This window comes from Podarcis tiliguerta, assembly GCF_965153285.1.
Source record: "Podarcis tiliguerta genome assembly, chromosome: 9".
NCBI classification, from domain to species: Eukaryota; Metazoa; Chordata; class Lepidosauria; order Squamata; family Lacertidae; genus Podarcis; species Podarcis tiliguerta.
In genome coordinates this window covers 51,623,539-51,632,077 of record NC_139542.1, presented here as the reverse complement: position 1 = coordinate 51,632,077, position 8,539 = coordinate 51,623,539, and positions in this window count along the sequence as shown.

Genomic DNA, 8,539 nt, shown 5'->3' with positions numbered 1-8,539 from the left:
GCAATATAGAGGACAGAAATCCTTTGCCTTTCACCACAGACGGATTTAGGATGGTGTGACTGGTTCTGCTGTCCTGGGCCTAGGGGATGCCACAGGGCATCAGAACTGTGATTTAATGAATTGAGCAGAATGGAAGATGAGAAGCAGGGGGATGCGTATCAAATTCTGGCCTCACACAGGGCGCTACTGAAATCTAAAAGACCAACGTCTGCCCCTGCTGTCATACGAGAGGGAATTCCAGCCAGCCCAGCCTTGCTCACTCCCAAAATCATGACCGGTCCAAGCCGTAGCTCCCAACATTCTCTCTTCTACACAAAAATTTAAGAACCTAGGAAGCTGCCCCACAGAAGGTGAAACTATTGGACCATCTACTCTAGCATTGTCTACTCTGACAACTCTTCTTACATCCCCTGCTATCTGATACTTTTTAATTGGATGTGCCAGGGATTGAACATCAAAGCTTCTGTGAGCAAGGCCGGGGCAGTGCACAAAAATCTACCCCCTTCTTTCTATTCTTGGTCTGTGGTCATAATTTCTACCTTCAAGGAACCATTTTCACACCCAGTCGTATCTTGAGGAATCCCTGTTTATCTGCCATGGAAACCAGTTGAAGACGACTGCTTTAGAAAGGACAATATGTTCACATGGGCCCCTGCTCAGAAAATAAAAACGGAAACAGAGGCCACTCCCCACTCCACGCCGGGAATAGAATATATTAATCACATAACTTCATACCCTCGAACATTTCTCCAATGAAAATAGGAATGTCCTAAGGAAAAGCAGGATATTACAGGATCAAATCAGAAACCTGGATGGTTTCTGTAAATCCGGGACTGTCCCTGGGAAATAGGGGCACTTGGGGGGTCTGCTACTGTTCCCATGTGGCAATGGGATGGAAAGGAACAATGAAAGAAAATGATATGCATGAAAAGAATAGAACTCAACTGCTCCTTCCATTTCTTGAGCATCTCATGGCATGCTAATCCTGATTTCTTAAATCTCTGCAATGTGTTCAGTATGTGACAGACAAAGTCATAAGCAAAATGTATACTTCATAGAAAAACAGCACATAAAACCGCAAAACCTTACAATGAAAGCACAGGAAATAGAAAGCTTAGGAGGCTTCTAAAGGCACCATCCTAAAAGTTCGTGAAAGTTTCAGCAAAATAGCCCAACAATGTGCCAAGTGTCATAGAAGATGACATTCCCACCTAGGATCCTTTGAAGAGATAGTATATTTTTCAACTTCAGCTTTAGGGTTCTGCTGCTAAAGTGATTTAGTAAAACTGTCACTGTAAGGTCTTTTTCTTTTATTCAGTCCTAACAACTGCCAGATCAAATTTGTTTGGTTTATATGCTGAAAAATGTCTTATAAATGCTAAGCTCTCAGAGGGCAGCTTAAAAACAGAAAATTAAGCTAGTCTGTGACATCACCATAAGAAATAAAGACCTGGCTCTTGGAATATATTTAAGCACTGTGTTAAGAATCAAATCCAGGCACTGATTATTTTATTTACTAGTTCTTACTAGCTAAAAATAAACATGGAGAAATCCCTGCTCATCAACCCTTGGGGTTCTGTGTAATATGACACCATTCTTAAATTGCTGCTTCCCTGAGCAATAAGCATATTCCAACCCTCTATTTCCTCCCCTTTTATAGCTTCGCTTATATTTGGCTTTTAATAAGCCCTTTGGAATAATAATAACAATAAAAGAATATAATCTTTATTAGGAATCAGTAGCCAATGCTGCAGATTTTGGAGGAAGGAAATATTAAAATTTGAAAGAGGCTCACATCATGAAATGATGTTATGCTCATGGAACCCAGCTCACCGAATTATCCTGCGTGTTTTGAATTATCACACTTCCTTTAAATCCGTTCAATATATTTCCTTCCCCTCTTTATTTAGCATGGGCTTCTAGCAGCCGCTACTTCCAATGGGAGGGTGGAAAGGAATTGTCTCGAGGAGCTCCTAAAGAATTCCTTTTGATAAGGCAGGGAATGCATCCTGCAGCAAAGGAATCCATAATCCTATACAGTGGTACCTCTGGTTATGAACTCAATTTGTTCCGAAGGTCCGTTCTTAACCTGAAGCCATTCTTAACCCGTGGTACCACTTTAGCTTATGGGGCCTCCTGCTGCCGCCGTGCCACCAGCACGTGATTTCTGTTCTCATTCTGAGGTAAAGTTCTTAACCCAAGGTACTACTTCCGGGTTAGCAGAGTCTGTAACCCGAGGTGTTTGTAACCTGAGGTACCACTGTATATGAATAGTGACCTCATTCTCTGAGTTTGGAACCTTATGTTGCCAAACCACAACCATCCCACACATGGTATCAGGCAGGCTTGAGAGAGCCTCAAGATTGGCAGAAATACAAAAATAGGGGTTTTTTGGGGGGCGTGGAAGGAAACAGGGACTAAGCATGCCAAATAGGCATTGAATACTTTTTGAGAGGGGGGAGACGGAAAGCAAGGGGTGTAATAGAGAATCCAGGAAGGTGGCTGGTTGGAATGCTGAGTGTTCTCTTGCAGGTCCACTTGTTTTTCTCAACAGGCAATTCATGAATTCATGGAGGATCAGACTACTCATCAAGGCTAGGCATGACCACTGTGTACCACCTCCTGTATCAGAGGATGTAGATATCTGAATACCAATTGCTGGAGAGAACAAATGAGTGCTGTTGAACTTGCATTCTGTTTGTGAGTGTCTCCTAAGCAGCTGCTTTTCTCTTCCTTCAGCTCCATCCACCTACAAAACCCATGCCTATCAGCTGCTACTACGAACCACCTCACCACAATCTGTGCCACTGATAAAAAATGGGGGTGTAACGCAGGGCTGCAGAACAGAAGGGAGAAGTGGCTTCAGAAAGGGAGTCAGGAAAATGAAAAGGGAACTTAGTACAGTGGTACCTCAGGTTAAGTACTTAATTCATTCCGGAGGTCCATACTTAACCTGAAACTGTTCTTAACCTGAAGCACCACTTTAGTTAATGGGGCCTCCTGCTGCTGCCGCACCGCCGGAGCACGATTTCTGTTCTCATCCTGAAGCAAAGTTCTTAACCTGAAGGACTATTTCTGGTTTAGCGGAGTCTGTAACCTGAAGCGTATGTAAGCCGAGGTACCACTGTAGCTGCATGGGGTGGGAACAGTGGCGTAGCGTGGGGGGTGCAGGGGGGCGGCCACACTCTGCGCAACACCTGGGGGGGGGCGCACTCACAGCTCTCTGCCCCTACCTGGCTCACTCACTCTCACTGCAGTGCTGGCTGTGCAAATCCAATCCGAGCCACCGGGTCGCCGCCTACTGTGGAGGGGGGGGTGTGTGCCAGGCATGCGGTGCGGTGCGGAGAGAGAGCAAGGGACTATCTGGGGGAGGGACAGTGCAGCGGGGGGGGGCACAAATTACTTGCTTTGCCCCGGGTGCTGACAACCCACGCGACGCCACTGGGTGGGGAGAAGAGGCTAGGGGGTTAATATGAGGTGGGTGTTGGCAAGCAGACTGAGCAGGGGCACAGACCCTAGTCTTTCTCTCTCTCTCTCTCTCTCTCTCTCTCTCTGTGTGTGTGTGTGTGTGTACATCAATATATATATTCATCAAGTAGTGAATCCATCAAGTAGTGAACCCACTGCGTTCAGAATGCTTGTGATAAAAGATGCATGACCATGAAAGTGTTGTGCATATTTTACATATCAGACTGATAATAGAAGTAAAGTTATTCTTTCGGTAATCCGTCTGATAAATCTTAGTAGGTATGCTCTGACTCTGCTGCTTTCCGAAGTGACAAAATTGATACAAGTGCTTATGTCCTTATGTGAAGTGTGCTTGTTGAACACCAGCTTTATCAAGTGATGGTATCTTGTTTGAAATTCCTCTCATTTCATGCCCTTGGTCAGTGATACTAAAAAGCAAACAGTTCATTTCACATTTGTATGGATATTCTCTCTGCGTGAATTGCAGAGAGGTGTTCTTTTTTTTCAAAGAAAAGCAAGAGAGACTCTGATTTGATATTGCCAAGCTTAATTCTTCTTTCATACTGTAGATGTCCCTCACTGATAGTTAGGCTGAAGTGGGAGACATAAATCCCAATATTGATTTTCATTGACCTTGTTTATGCTCTTCTTGTTTTGCGCTACCAAGGGAAGGCTAATCTTCCCACGCTTTGGGTATATATTGTGCAAATGTGAAATGAAAAAGAAACCAAATGCCATTCAGAGTCATTTGTTGCCAGTGATCAGTGGATTTCTGAGCTCTGCAGAAACCAGCCTATATCCTTCTCACTTGAAATTTGCTGTCATGGTGACATTTGGTGCATTTCAATCCCCGGTTCAAATTTGTGCGCAGGTGGAGCCCAGGGGTATAGAGAGAAGGGAAGTTCTGTTGTGCAAGCGAAAGTTATCAATTAAGAAAGTTAGCATATCTCCCTCCCCCAATGCATATCATCCAATCTTAATCCAACTACAGTGGGGAGCTGCGGGTGGTAACAGACATGCAAGCAGTAACCCTTATAGGTTCCAACCTTCCTTCACACATGGTGCTAACTTTGCACTGTTGTTAGAATAAGAAACATGGCCATATCTGAACACTTGAGAAATAGGGGTGACAATATTTTTTATCAAGTATAAACCATATGGTGATTTTTGGAAGAAGTAAAACATTTTAAATTAAGGTCAAGAAAGGAAGTTTCTTACCTATCTTGTTTTCAGGGGGTTGTCCTGAGAAATCTCCATTTGATATTTATTATGGCACCATTCCAGCTCCAATAATGCTGAGTTTCATGAAGTGGGTGATCCCAGGTGCGGAAATGAATTTTCATCTGTCCAGTCAATGGAGACACAACAGACATCGCAATCTATTTTTCTTGCTGGGGACTCATCTATACAGCTGCAAATAAAGCATTTTAAGTGTGTTTTAATTGCAATATACAATGTGACACTAGAGGCAACGGCGAGCCTTATGGAAAATTCAATGTATTTTTAAATATACTTTAAGAAAAAGCATTTTCAGAACGTGTGTGTAGATTCCACTTGGGTGTGCAGAAGAAAAGTGTTTGGTTTAAAAATAATAATAAATAAATGCCTAAATGAATGAGAACCCAAGCAGCACAGCTGCTGCAGCCAACTCTAAATCCAGACACAAATCTTTAACTTGGTTTTAAAATTTGCTTGTCGTTTAATTGCTCTCCCAAAGTCTTGGCAGCCTTTTCTCATCAAAATTTCCTGCCGACAGAGTAAGTAAAAGTAGATGTAAAGCTCCACTAACATCTGTCAATTTTTTGAAGCAATTATGTACCAAACAGTAAATTCATTTTCCTAGTTTGCAAGTACCCAACCAAGTCCACGAAAATGACTTGGGACCCTTTTTTGCTTTATTAGGTGATAGCTGTGACACAATAAATCCCACCTTTTTTAAAAAAACAACAACCCTGTCCAGAATTAAAAGGCTTTTTGATGTTAAATTTCATCTTACATGGGCTTTGTTTGATCTGACACACGCACATTAAAGTGAATGATTAAAAACCCTCAGCTGGGCGGTCTCTTCAGGTTGCACAGAAGTTGGGGGCATTTGCAGGATTAATGGTAAGGCTGGAGCTTGGAAATTGTCCTTAAATAATTGGGTGTGTGTATTATTGAGTGAAGTGTGATGCTTTAAATATATTGTGCATCCTTCTCGAAAAACACCTCACCAAGCAATATAATTAATACTTGCTTCCCTCCCCATAGACGGCTTATAATATTAGCATCATGTAGGTTGTAGGACTAGCGGCAACTTTGCATTTTCATTTGCATTGCAAATATAACTAGGACCCCTAATCTTCAGGCGTTTAAATGAATACATGTGGAATAAAGTGTGTACATGACACCAACCCTGTCTGCACCTGTTCCATCCCCACTTTCCCATATTGTGGGGGAAATTCTGATGGTGGCTTCTAAACACTCTTGACTGAATAAACATCCCATTTCCCATTTTTAAGGCTTCAGAGGAGATGCAAGAGCCCATTTTTATCACGGATCAGACCTCTCCTGAAAACAGGAGGCGAGACCTTCCACTGAACCTACTGTGGTCCTCTTCTTTGGGATCAGTTCAGGGCCAACCCAGATGTGAAAATGTGGATGCATGAATGCATGTGTGCTCACGTGGATTGCTTTCACCTGGCTGGAATGCATCATTGAACTCTGATAGTGCCTCTTGTTCACCTAGATGGGGAATGGAGAGATGGCGTATATATAGAAACCACTGACATTTGTGTGGTTGAAATCTAGCCTACTGTGCAAAGGTAAGAGTCACATCCATTATTTTTCCCACTTTCCCCAATGGTCCAGTCCACCACTGGAATGGGGCCCCTGTGGCTCCTTGAAGGAATGCAAATCTTAGGGCTTTTTTTTGTTTGTTTGTTTGTTTGTTTGTTTTTAAAGGTTTCCTGATTCAAAGAGAGTCAAGATTATTTCATGCATTTCTGTTGCCAAGTCTGTTTGGGTCCTTAGGAAGCAAGTGGCTTGGTGGGACAGAGAGGTTACAATGACTGAATGTACCTGATATCTCCTACCCTACAAGGAAGTCCTATGAAGACATTCCCTGACTAGATCTCCTCAAAGGACCTGAAGATGCAACCAGTTTGTTGCTAAAGTTGAATTTCTCTGTTTAAGATGGTTAACCTTTATGTTCAAGGTTGTAGGCAAAAAGTGACCTCATTTGAACCCACATTTGTTCCTTATCCTGTCAAGGGGAATTTTGAAAGATTTACGTGCAAGTGGCTCACTAACTCAGCAACCTATTGTCAAATAGGACAGGAAAAATACATGCCAAACTATTGGTGGCGGCAGAGAAGCCTTCACTACAGCCTGCTCAAGTAAAAAAATCTATGTTTGCCTATGCTTCACAGACAACACATTACAGCAAGCTGTCCATTATGTTAATTACACAATGATTTCTCTGGCTGCTGTCAGTGAATGAATTGAGTTAGAAATATAGTTTCTGATGGCATGGCTTCCTGCTGAGATTGCACCACAGGATATCAAAACTGGTCCAGCACTGTTCGTGTTCAAGCAGCACCAGGAGCTATAATGCTGACAGGTTTTTTAGAGCAACAAAATAAATACATCAGTTTGACAGCTGAAAGAAAACACTACATATATAATCAAGATATATATATTCAAGAGGCAAGTCATATTAACACATACAGACACAAAAAACAGACTTCAAAAGAGAGGAGTTAAGGTTCACAGAAGCTGCTCACAGTTTTTAGTAAATGTTCTGTGACAGTGCAAAAAAGAAAGAAAACCCACCTCTTTCAACTGTCCCTAGAAAAAAGGCCCATCATTTCCTGTGCATTACCATCACTTGCCCTCAGTAACCTCTTCACATAACCAAATCTGATGGGCTATTTTGATATTAATCAATTCACAGCATGAGCCCTGATTAGGTAAGGATTACCTGCATGCAGAATTGCCATGGGGAGTGTTTTGACAGAAGCTGAGGAGCAAACCAGCTCCTCTGTGAACTGAAAAACTGTATTTCTGGGAAGCGAAAAGGTGGACAATGAGATTTCACAAGGGCTGTGTGTGTGTGTGTATGTGTGCACGCGCGCGCATCAGGGGCGATACTATCCATTTCCCACCCTGCTTTGTTTTGGAGAAGGTGGAGGTGGGGATCATCTTTTTGCTGATATTAAAATAACAGCTCAGGTGATGAATGGTCCACCAATTTCTGGCCTGGATTTGAAGCTTTGCTGTCATTCCACGCAGAGACAGTTGTGATATTCGCAAAACCTGAAAGGTTAAACAGGCCCACGTTTGAGTGCAGTAACAAAGGGACACAGCACTGTGGCTAATGCTAGTGAGATGATGGAATATTCTCAACAGGGCCATTCCCCATCGCACTAACTTGGTTAGTGGTATACTTGCACTGCAGAGTGATGTATCTTTATGAGGGTTTTTTACTGTGGGTTTTTCTAGGCATTTGTCTTGTGTACTTCCACTGAGTATTCCCATTGCATATTTTGTATGATCTATTCTTTCACTGCGATGGAAACTGATGCTATATGGTCTCCAAATGAGTGACGAACACGATGAATGACTGGGGCATGCTAGTCTCATAAGTGGAGACACTCTGTGCACCATTATTTTAGCTTGAGCTAGGGATGAGGTGACTGTCCGCATACATGATCTGCTGCAACTTTGCTGTAGCTCTGTAAACTGGGGCATTCACTCATCTGGAAATTGACACGGAACACAGTCCTTCCTTGAAGAAGGGTCATTGTCTAGATTAGTGGTGATTGGCCAGGAATTATTGGCCAGGAATTAACCAGGAGGCTGAGGCTGAGCCAGGAGAAGTAGAAGCTGTGAGAATACAGTCTACTTAGGACTCATTCCAGTCAGGAGGGGAGAGATTCTTCTAGAAAGAGAAGACTCCCAAACCAGTTAAGAGGGGTGTGGTGATCCCTTGGGTCTGTTACTTGGAGTACTTCAGGAGTAGGGTTGTCAAAGGGGTATATAACTGACAGGAAGTACCACCTTGTTTAAGAACCAAAGTATTAAGCGGCAA